Here is a 12,324-nt window from a genome sequence, read left to right on the forward strand (position 1 = left end):
TTTCTTTTTCTACTTATTTATTTATTCACTTTATTCCAATATCAGTTTTCCCTCATCACCCTGTACCTCCTCACATAGATCTTCTCCCCATTTCTCCCTCCTCTTCTTCTATACCCCACACATCAAGTCAATGTAGGATTAGCTGCAGCCTCTCCCACTGAGGCCACAGAAGGTGGCTCTGCTTGGGAAATGGGATTTATAGGCAGGCAACACATTCAGGGACAGCCCCATCTTCAGTTTTTGGGAGGACCTGCAAGAAGACCCAACTGTACTTCTGCTACATATGTGCAGAGGATGAATGTCCAGCCCATGCTCTCACTTTGCTTGTGGTTCAGTCTCTGGGAGTTCACAAGAGTCCTACTTAGTTGATTCTGTTGTTCTTTCTGTGAAGTCCCTTTACTGGTCAGGTCCTTCAGTCCTTATCCCAACTCTTCCACAAGACTCCTGGAGCTTTATCTGATGATGGGCTTTGGATCTCTGCATAGTATCTGATTCGATTAGCTGCTGGATGGTGGCTCTCATAGGACAGTTATGCTAGTCCCTGTCTGTAAGCATAAAAGAGTACCATTAATTGTGTCAAGTGTTGTGTGGCATGGTGTTCTGCCTCTCTTCCCTGGTGGTGTCTGGGGAGCTGACAATTCACAGGCTGAGCAGGGCCCACACTGCCCACAGCCAGTGTTTTCCAGTTTCCCTGTGGGGTGATAGAGGTCATCACATGACTGTCCAGAAGGGGAAACAGCAGGGTCTGGGACAAATGCTGTGGTCCCAGGTCTCCTCTCTCTCTTGAGTACCCAGGTGCTTCTGATATAGTGTCAGGAAAGGAGTCAGGAACGGGAATCCACAGTCCACCTTTCCCCCTCCAGGCATTTACACTCCAGGCAGTAAGGGGGATGAAGAACCCTGGATGAGTGGGATCTGGTTTGATTGGGAGGGAGTGCCAAGTACAAGAGGGGCTGGAGAATGAAAAAGCCTTCTTTGGGAGATTTAGCTGTTCCTATTTTAGGTGAAGGGCTGCTCTGTGGTAATCATTGATAAGGCAACTTTCTGAGACAATATTTGCTTGTTCATATTGTTTTATTGGGGGTATGTGTCAGAGTGTACACTTAATTCGGAGTCTAATATCAGGAATTATATACTTCTGGACAAAGGGTGTAGGGATACCTAGAAAGGGAAAGTCATTGGCTGAAGACATAGGGTGCAGAAATGTGTCATTAGCATTGGAAAGCATTTCGGGAATATCTGGTACTAGATGAACAAATTCCTATTGAATGAAAAAAAGTTGAAACTGTAATCTTAACCAAGGCTACCTGACATTCTGCAGGTAGAGGTGTGGGGATTTTTGAACTCCCCAGATACAGTCAGAGAAAGAGAAGCCATGCTAATGAAGGGAGTCCTCCATATAGTGGCAAGCTTCACTCAGAAGGTTATCTTGTCAGTGATAAACTTTGACTTTAATTAGCAGAGTTTTTCCACAGGATTTGTTCTTGCCCATGGGGTAGTTCTCAATTTTCACCAGCCATTGGTTGGCCATGTCTTCCATCTCTGCTCTGTTTCATTCCTACACATCTTGTAGGTAGGACACATTTTGGGTAGAAGGTTTTTGTGGGTAGGATGCTGTCCTTATCCCTCTTCTGGGAGTCCTGCCTACAGAAAGTGACCCCTTCAGGATCTATATCCCACACTGCTGAGTCTCAGCTAGAGCCTTTCTCATAAACCCTCTGGGGCCTTTCTCTATCCTAGGTCTCTGGCACATCTAGAGATTTCCCTTGCCATCCCAATGAGGCTAGCTACACTTAAAAAAAAAAGAAATACATAACTTCACACCATTAAAATTAAAAGAAAAGAAACACACACACACTCACACACAATGCCAACAACAACATAAAGTAACAGGAATTAAGTCATTCACCATTGAGTTGTCTGTTCACAGAAGTAAAATCCTAAGACACCATCTATGTTGCTTGAACTTTTTGCTGGTTATAGTAGTCTGGGCTGACATCCATGGTCTCTTATGGTCTGCAAGACATCTGCCCAGTCCCTTCTAGCTTTTAGAGTCTCTTTTGATAGGTCAGGTATAACTCTGATAGGTCTACCTTTATATGTTACTTGGCCATTTGCCCTTGCAAATTTTAACATGCTTTTGTTGTTTTTCTCTAGGTTTAGTATTTTGATTAGTATGTAGCTGGAGGATTTTTCTTTTTTGGTTCAATATATTTGGTGTTCTGTAAGGTTTTTGTATGTTTATTCACATTTCTTTCTTTAGGTTAGGGAAATTTTCTTCTGTGATTTTTGTGGAATATGTTTTCTGTTCTTTAAGCTGGAAATTTTCTACTTCCATTATTCTTAGGTTTGGACTTTTCTCAGTGTTCCAAATTTCCTGGATGTATTGGGTCATGATCTTGTTAGATTTTTCATTTTATTTGACAAATGTATTGATTTTTCCATTGTATATTCTATGCCCGAGATTCTTTCTTCTAGATCTTGTACTCTGTTGGAGATGCTTGGGTCTGCACTTCTTCTCTTTCCAGGGTTTCCATATCTTGAATTGACTCCTATTTTGTTTTCTTTATTACTCCTATTTCCATTTACAGTTCTTGGACAGTTCTATTCATATTCTTCATCTGTTTAATTGTATTTTCTTATATTTGAGTATATTTATTCATTTCCTCTTTAAAGCCCTCTACAGGTTTGAATGTATTTTCCTGTATTTCTTTAAGAGGTTTATTAATTTCTTCTTTAAAGAATTTTATCATCCTTATAAGATTGGCTTTAAGGTCTATGCTTGTGCTTCAGTTTTATTCAGCTCTCCAGGGCATGGTATAGGAGGATTGCTGGGAGCTGGTGTTTCTCTGGGTCCTTTAGATTGTATTCTTATGCTCCCCTTTAGTCATTTGGATTTCCCAGGTATTGACTGGATGATCCTGATCCTGATACCAGTAGGACACCTCAATAAAGTAAGAGGAGTCATGGGCAAGACCATGGAGGTCAGGGGATCCTCCTCTGCTGGCTGTGTCTCAGGAAGACCTGTCTGGAAAGAGATTTGTAGGGTAATGGTACAAGTTGGTTATTCTTGTAGCTCCTGCAAACCTCCATGGAAGAAGGATGTTTATAAAGTCCTCCAAGGCTCCTCAGGACAGAAAGCAATCCTAGAGCCAGACAATCTGACTGACATTTCTTAAATACTCTATTTCCCAGCACATGAACACATAAATTGTTATCTTATTTTGATCTTAGCTTTCTTTAACAGGTGTTTTGTGGCTTTAGTAATGGCTTTTCAACAGAATTTTTGATAGAAATTTTGGGACATGCACCCATTTACAGCTATCACTGTCTGGCTGCACTGTGTGTTCTCATGTAAATTTTATAGCTCTTTCTTCTTATTATTTTTCATCCTACTTTGAGTATGTTTTCTACTTAATCATTTGTGTTGGCTAACCCATTTGTGTGCACATTTTTCTTATTTGTTTATGAGAGAATAAAATCATCTTCAAGTGGGATACTTGCATTTATTTCTATAGTACATTGGAGATTCATTTGACCCACTCTAGTAGCTCAGTGGGTATTTGTAAACTAATGTAATGAGCTGAGAAAAATCAAAACAAAGCAAAGGTATGCAGGGACTACTCATATGCTTGGCTAAACTTGATGAGGAATGATCTGAGTGATCAGAATTTGACAGCTGAAATGACACCAGCACCATGTCATGTGGTGTGGTGTCAAACACTTCATCTGACTAATATAATTTACTATCCCTAGGAATCAACGAGTGTTTAGAATGAAGATGAGCCGTTGATGACTACATACTCCCTGGGTGCTGGATTAGAAAATGGAAATGGATGAGGGCCATTAATGCTGAAATAGTATGATGAGGGGTAGTGGGAAGTCAGCTCAAATTTAGTTGAACACGCAGCTCCTATTTTTAGAACATACAAAGTCAGGAAGTTAAATTTGGATTACTATATGATGTTCTTAAACTGGAACAAATTTTGAAAGGCCTCCTATAGAATCTATGCACTTATCCAAAAACTCGAGTGTCCTTTTGCCAATTCTATTGGGGAAATTTACCCAGAAACAATGTTGGGAATTCGAGAATACCATGAGGAAAAGAGACCTACATAGTTTTTATACACATCCTTAATGAGAGTCAAATGTCCAAGGGGAAAGGAACTTAACTCATGGTCATAGTAATTAAGATTTACACAGCCCATACTCTGACCGTTCTGACTTCCTCCCACATACATTATTCATGGATGCATTTCTCACAGTTTCCTTTGTTACAGCAGTGGCTATTTTTCTCATTCACAGATGAGAAAACAGAGAAAACGTTCTATGAATTACCCAATGTCACACAGTTAATAAATGATTTATTTGCTCTTTGAAGAAAATAGCCTTCCACTAAGTTGGTTCTTTAGCAATTTGATCCATGTGTGTAATGCATTCTAATTACTCACGTATCTACCCTGACTTATTTCCTTTCCCTGCCCCTGTTAACCTCACCTGGTCTTTCAAGTTCATCCTCCTTCTTCGTGACTTTCTTTTTTCTTTTATGCTCCAACATATTTTATCACAGCTCTCTAAGTGATCATGATGGGACCTGTATATTGGAGTAGGCACACTACTGAAAACAATGAGACCCCTGAGAAATTACTACTATTAATTGCATAAATTGACATGACTTTGGACTTTCTTACAAGTACTTGCTCTTAATGAAGAACAATTCATTTTATCTCATAATATCCCATAGCCCTTCAGTTAAACATTTTTATTTTCCCAGAATTTGACTTAGTTTTATATCATATTCAATATTTCATATACATTTTGAACTTTTACAAAACTTTTAGAGCTATGCACATTTATATGTTACTAAACTGTCGTCATCATTGAAACCATGCTCTATAAAGTCATTTTCTTCAAAGCACTTATGTATGCTTACATATACTTCTATTTTCCTATAATGTATCTTTCTTCTTTGAATCTGGTCCTTCATTAGCAATATATAAGCATAAGCCAAAAGTATGTAATCTTTCATATTTCTGTTCCATTCACTCTCTTTATCAATTAACCTAGAATGTAATCTAAATCAATTTTTTCTTTTTTGATGCTAAATTCTATTTTATAGTGCAGATGGATGACTTTTTAAAATCATTTACACATTAAACAACAGCTGGCTTGTCTTTAACTTTTAAACATTATCGACAAAGCTTCATAACTGTAATATAATGCTTTGCACATAAACATTTCTTAATTTCTCTATAGTATATATTAAGGAATGCAACTGCTAAGTCATATGGTTGCTAAACAGTTAGTTATTCTGGCAGTTGGGATAAGTCTTATCTGAATGTTTGTCTGATTCTGCATTCCCAATAGTAATGGGTCCATTAATTAATTTCACTATACTATTTAAAGTATTCATGATGCCATTTTAAGGTATTTATTTATAAAGTATATATTATATAAATGTATACTTATATACATTGATATATATACTAATATATGTGCTATATAAATGCTTGAATATATATAAAATAAAATAATTACATATAATATTCATAGCATATCTATAATTTAAACATATCAATATGTTATTTAAATGCAATGTAATTTGATATTTAAACATATTTAATATAATATGTGCTAATTATATATAAGTTATAATGTTTAATTTGCAGTTAGAAAATTTTTGATATAGTGTTCTATATTTGCCTTCTTGTCAAATCTTTAGTGAAATATCCTTCTTATTCTTTCTTCATGATCTAATAGAGTTTTCCTGACTTTTCACTAAATTATTAGGACTATGATAATTTATAAAGTAATCATTGATGAACACACTGATTAAAACCATTTTCTCTGGCTCAGTAACTAGTCTTTTCATAAACTTATAGTATTTTGGCTGCAAAAGTTTTCATTTTGTTGAAGTCTACTCTATAACATTTTATAACAATCAACTTATAATTGTTGATTATTATTTAAGTCACAAGCCTTAGAAGTCTTTGTCTGCTCAAGATTCTAAAGAGTTTCTGCTTGTTTCTCTCCTCCCTGTACTCCTCAAAAAACAAACAAAAACAAAAAACAAAAAAAACAACCAAACCAAACAAACAAACTTTTAAAATTTTCCATCTTTGTCTTTGATCATTCGTATTTAAATTTTGTATGAAATGTGGAGCAGGTTGAAATTTACCTTTTAGCCTTTCAAGATCACTTGTTGTGGCTTCATCTGTAGATGATGTTGTCCCTTATCTATTAAGCTATTCTGCATATTTCTATGAAATATGATGGATTTACTTGTACGTGTCCAATCCTGGGTTTACCCTTCTATCCCATTTGTGCAGACTTTCATCCCATATCTAATACCACAAAGTTTGTGGCTGTAGTTTGATAAGATGTTTTGAAATCTGGCAGATTAATTTGGCTGACTTTCCTAGGTTGTTCCAAATCACTCCAAATTTTTGTCTATTTTTTCTTTATATGAAATTTTGAAATAATTTTGTCCATGCCTGTAATACTTCCTACTGGAATTTTATAAATCCCTGTAGTGAGTCCATTCATCAAATCCTGAGCATTGATATATTTGTTAAATGTTCATCTAAGTTTTTGGGGGATGGTGGCGCAAATCTTTAATCCCAAGCATTTAGGAGGCAGAGGTGGACAGATTTTCAAATTTGAGGTTTGCTTGCTCTACAGAGCAAGTTGCAGAACAGCAGAGACTACACAGAAAATCTCTGTGTCAAAACAAACTAACAAAGAGTTCACCAAGAAGAAACTGTGTCTCTACAACTGTGGAGATCCTTCATCTTTCACCACAATCCTGTTTCTAAAGGTAAATCTTTTATCTTTATCTTTCATTTACATTTGTTCTCACATATCTCACTTCCTAGATATTCTAAGTGGCTTTCTACTTAAATTATGCTTTGTTCATTAACTTTGGTTGCAACTCTTGCTAGCACATAGAAATATAACTTGTTGTTCATGTCTGACTATATACCATAGTATTTGAAAACTTTTAGGAGAGCTAATTTTAGAATTCTTTACATTGCCTGTTAGCAATCACACTTGGAAACAGTGGTTCATTTATTTCTTCTTCATTAATGAAATTTGCTTTATTTTCCACCTTCATTTATTATAAAGGTTAGAATGTTCACATTGTAAAATGAAGTGGTAAGAGCAGGTATCTTTGATTTTTTCCACAGCCCTAGAAGACGTGACATTTAGTCCAATATCAGATGTAATATTCACAAACAGAAAAATTCTATGAAGTTACGGAAATCTCTCTATTCTTATTTTTCTGACAGTGTTATGATAAGTATTAATAGTTTTTCAAATGTAATCATTTGCTGTTTAGTGTATCTTAAAATTAAACTTATCAACCTACCAATGACTGGAAATTGTTTGATCACATTTATTATTCCTGAACATAACCTTTTTGCATTTTAAAATTTTCTTGTTATCTGAGGAGCACATAGACACAACATAAACTTATAGTGTTCACAAGGGTCTTCCACATATAAGGAGACTTGAACACTACTTTGTGTCTCATTTGAATCTTTAAAATTTCATCTTCCCACTCAATATACCATTTTGGTGAATAGAAATTTCTTTAATAATTCAAACAACACCAAATTCATGGTCTCCTTCATTGTATTTGTGATTTTAAAGGAATAGGTGTCTATCAGTTAGATGAGTTGGATAAGAAAACTATCAGTATTGGCTTCATCCATCTTTACCACTTAAACAGGAGAATTCTTGGACATATCAATGTATTTATCTATCTGCTGCGTCTAAATGCTTTAAAATCTTACTTCATACATTTTTGGAATATAGATTAAAGTTATTTAAGCAGCTTAATTGTATGTAATTCAAACAGCATATCCAAATAACACAGTGATATTTAATTTAATAAAACTTAAGGATTAAGTAAACTTTTAAATTTTAAGATATATTATGCAAAAGTATTTTTTGTAAATTTCAACACAAAGACAAGCAGACAAGAATTAAATAACGAACAGAGGCATAGAAAAATAAGATTCAAATTAATTTGAAGAAAGCAATGAGTTAATTAGACATTGTAATGAAATACAATATCCAAGTGTGAACATATTTAAATAACATTTTTATTTTTCTAAATGATATAAGGACATACCTATATAAACTAAATTTATCTACTTTTCATAAAATACAGTACTATTATAGTGCATTGACTTTTCCTTCAATCTTAATTTCTCATAATTAATTTGCTTTAAATTTTTAAAATGTTTACAATCTGTAAGTTAATATAATATATATGTTAGCAATTTCAAGTTAAATGCATGGGAAATTTTAAAATATAAATACACCATATTTCATGTGTTCTGTACAATTTTACTTTTACTTTTGATCCACATTCACTGTAAAAACAGTTTCCTTCTTTCTACCTATTAGAAAAACTTTCTATCTAAAGAATTATAAAGTTCTTGTTGAGTTATATTACCTGATCGTTATCCTTGCACTGCTTTACAATGAGGCAAATATAAAGGTCACAAAACGAAAATGCTCTTCACTGTGATGGAAAGAACAGTTTCCATAGAGACCCAAATAAGTCTATAAATTTGAGTCCTGTATTCAGACACAAGGGGAAGAGACGCCTTCCAGTCTTGCATTTTGAACTTGCATTTTGCATTCTAATGAAACGAAAGACAACTGTTAACATATTTTGCTACTACATTACTGTGTATTGAAATTTTACGTATTTTTTTAATCAGAAATGAAATGGAACCTACTTGTAACATCTCTTTTGAAAGCCAAGAGAATCTCTTTTAGGGCTTCTATAGAAATGTATTTGTGAAATGGATAATTATTAGCTAAAAGCTGAAGTTACTGAGCAAATGTGAGTTGTACACCTCAGAAAATCACACTTGCTTTACAATTATTTCCACGTATAGTTGCTCAGAAGACTGTTTTAAGAAAGTAAGTCATATTACATTGTATTTTCAGTAAAAAGTATTCACATTATAAAAATGTTTTAAATGCTGTATTAGTCAGGGTTATCTAAAGCCATAGAATTTATAATCTCTATATAGTAAGGGAACTTGCTGATGACTTACAGTCTGTAGTCCAACTCCCAACAATGGTCAGCAGCACCTGTGAATGAAATTCCAAGGATCTAGCAGTTGCTCAGTCCTACAAGGCAAGCAGGTGAAGAAGAGCAAGTCTTCCTTCTTCCAATGTCCTTGTGTAGGTCTCCAGCAGAAGGTGTGGCCCAGATTAAAGGTGTGTACCACCACGCTTAGATTTGGGACTTGCTTTGTCCCAGATGACCGTGAACTCAGAGATCTCCTTGCCTTAGTCTCTTAGGATTCACAGCTAAGATCTACCTTAAGATCTCCATGCCAAGTTCCAGGTCATAAACTTGTATCTCCCAGCCTCGAAATCAGAATCACGGGTGAGCCTTCCAATTCTGGATTGTAGTTCATGCCAGACGTAGTCAAGTTGATAAACAGAAATAGCCACTGAAAATGCTAATTTAATTTTTACAAATATTACTGTTGTATAAAATAGATTATATAAAATGAAATTTTAGTCTTATTATATGAGTTTATCTGAACACTTGATTAAAGTCAATCAAGGATGCTATTTTACATTCACACATAATCTAGTTTAAATTTCTTTTTTTTATTGGATATTTTATTTACATTTCATATGTTATCCCCTTACCCCATCCCCCACCCACCCGGGAACCCCCATCCCTTTACCCCTCCTCCTTCTTCTCTGTGGATGTAACCCCCACCTACCCCCCCACTCCCATTTCCCCACCCTCAAAATTCCCACCCCCTGGGGCGTCCAGCCTTCATGAGGTCAAGGATCTCTTCTTCCACCTGTTATAGCTCAATGGGTTATTTGAAATATTGAAACTATTTGGAAGAAATGCATTGAGATGAACATGCACAGACTGTGTTTATATTCTCTAAATAACATGGTCTAAGGGTGACCTATTGTGTACTTAGATTCTACCAAGTGCTGTAAGAAATGTAATGATGAGAGGTCATGATGAAATTACATGCTAATATACGACAGTGTTTAAAAAGATACTTATCCATGATGGTCTTGGAGCTAATCAATCATGACACTGAGCAATGAAAATGTGTGTGTGTCTGAAAAAAATTTAAAAGATTTCCAAAGATATTAGAAAATCTACTGGTTCTGTAATCAAGAAGTGTAGTGAAATTGACATCTCAAAGTTTGGAACATATTTTGTGTGGATGTGTGTGTGTGTGTGTGTGTGTGTGTGTGTGTGTGTGTGTAACATTAAACATATGTATATGTATTATATCATACACAAGTGTGTATATATATCACATACACATATATTGTACATATATGTAAATATATCCAACATATATATATCACAAACATATGTATATATCATACACAAACACACATATATATTACATATATGTATATATCACACACATATACATACACATAATCACACACAATAATGTATCTGTGTGTGTGACACAATTTCTCTGTGTAACCCCAGCATTCTTAGAACTCCCTTTGCAGACCCAGCTGGCTTTGAACTCAGAGATCTGACTGCCTTTGTCTTCTGAGTGCTGGAATTAAAGGTATACACCACAACCACTGAGCATCAGCACACAATGTTTTTAAAGTAGCTCATAGATTTAATTGATGTTCTGTGATACCTTAAGTAAGAAATAAGAAAATTACTACGGTTATATCATACGTATGTCCATTCATGACACATACACACAAGTTCTATTTATGATATTATTTTGAATAAAATAGATTATAAACACTTTGAAACTCAATAGTTTAGATGTGTTAAAAATTCAAATATCTAATCAATTAACATGCATGAAATAAGTCACTATTTGAAAATATTATGTATTATGTTTGTTTTTCTAAATATAGATAACAAAACTAAAGTGTGTCTAAACAAGGACTAAATGATAAAAGGAAGGATAAGTAAATTGTGAACCTGTTAAAATTCTCTGTAATGAATATTCCACATTATAAAAAACTCCCTTCTTCCCATGTTTCTGAATATGCTAGAAGAACAGTTCCGTTTCTGGTTATTTCTCCAATTTATCTCAAAGTGGTAAAAGAAGTAGTTATTTGAGAACAATTTAGTGAAAAAGCTTATACTGAATTCTTTGAATGCGTGAATGAACACAATCATCTTCCTAAGAGTGGATTCACTCTTGCCCTGTAATTTTATCTTCTTCCATACTTACTTCTTTTGATATATAATTTACGTATGACTGTCAGGGATTTTGTATAATAAGGATGTTATTTCATCACATATTTTCCAACAAGGAATAGTATGTCTGTGTTTTCCTTTTGCTATTATTATGCAGAAAAAATTAGATTGAAATCTGTTCCTAAATTATTTATGTCACTGTGTAAGAAAAAGTGAGGAGCTTTACTTAGATTAATATTCTTTAGTAGTTTATTGCCTTCTTGTACTGGCTTGTTCATATTTTGAAATGATTTTATTTTTAATTATATATGCAAAATTATTTGTCTGTGTAAAGATTTCCATACATAACAGGGAGTTGTGAGCTGCCTAAAGTAAGTGCTAGGAAGTGAACATGGGTATGCTGAAAGAGCAGATTGTGCTCTTAACAGGTGAATCATCTTTTGAGTAACCAATTTTTCATATTCTTTAACATTTTATGTAATAACACAACTCAGTTAATATATAAATTTTTTAGGGTCAAGTTTGTTCTTCCCATATCTCAATGTCCAAATAAATAGTTCAAATGGTATTATATTGCACCTATTAAAGAGAAATTGTTGTCTTCATTTCAAATTATTAAGTTCATTAAATAAATTAGAGTAATATGTTCATGTATTTCTGAATGATGAAACCCTGTCTTGAAAAAAAAGAAAAGAAAATTATATATAAATAATTTAATTTTTTTGCATTAAATGAAAATAACTTGCTCTCAAGAGAGGGCTTAACATGGTGATCTTACGTAGTTAAATCTATGTATATATGGTAATTCCATCAGCTATATCACTGGAACACATTTAGCAACTCTGAAATTAACTGATGTTGATGACTAATGATCTAAAAATTCTCATATCTAAAATTATTTATTGCATTTATTTTGATAAATTGGTTGTAAATCTATAATGAATGTTTCTTTTAGTAATAAAATGGGTATTTGAGAATCTTTAAGGTAGTGAAGATTTTTGTTCCCTAGTCAATAATTTGATTCTTTTTATCCTTTCTCTAATTTAATATAGGTTAAGTTTAATTTCAAACAGTAAATTAATCTTAAAAATCTATAGAATTAGACTCCTCTCAACAAGACAATGAGTTAA

This window comes from Grammomys surdaster, unplaced genomic scaffold (assembly GCF_004785775.1).
Source record: "Grammomys surdaster isolate TR1022 unplaced genomic scaffold, NIH_TR_1.0 138, whole genome shotgun sequence".
Taxonomy (NCBI): domain Eukaryota; kingdom Metazoa; phylum Chordata; class Mammalia; order Rodentia; family Muridae; genus Grammomys; species Grammomys surdaster.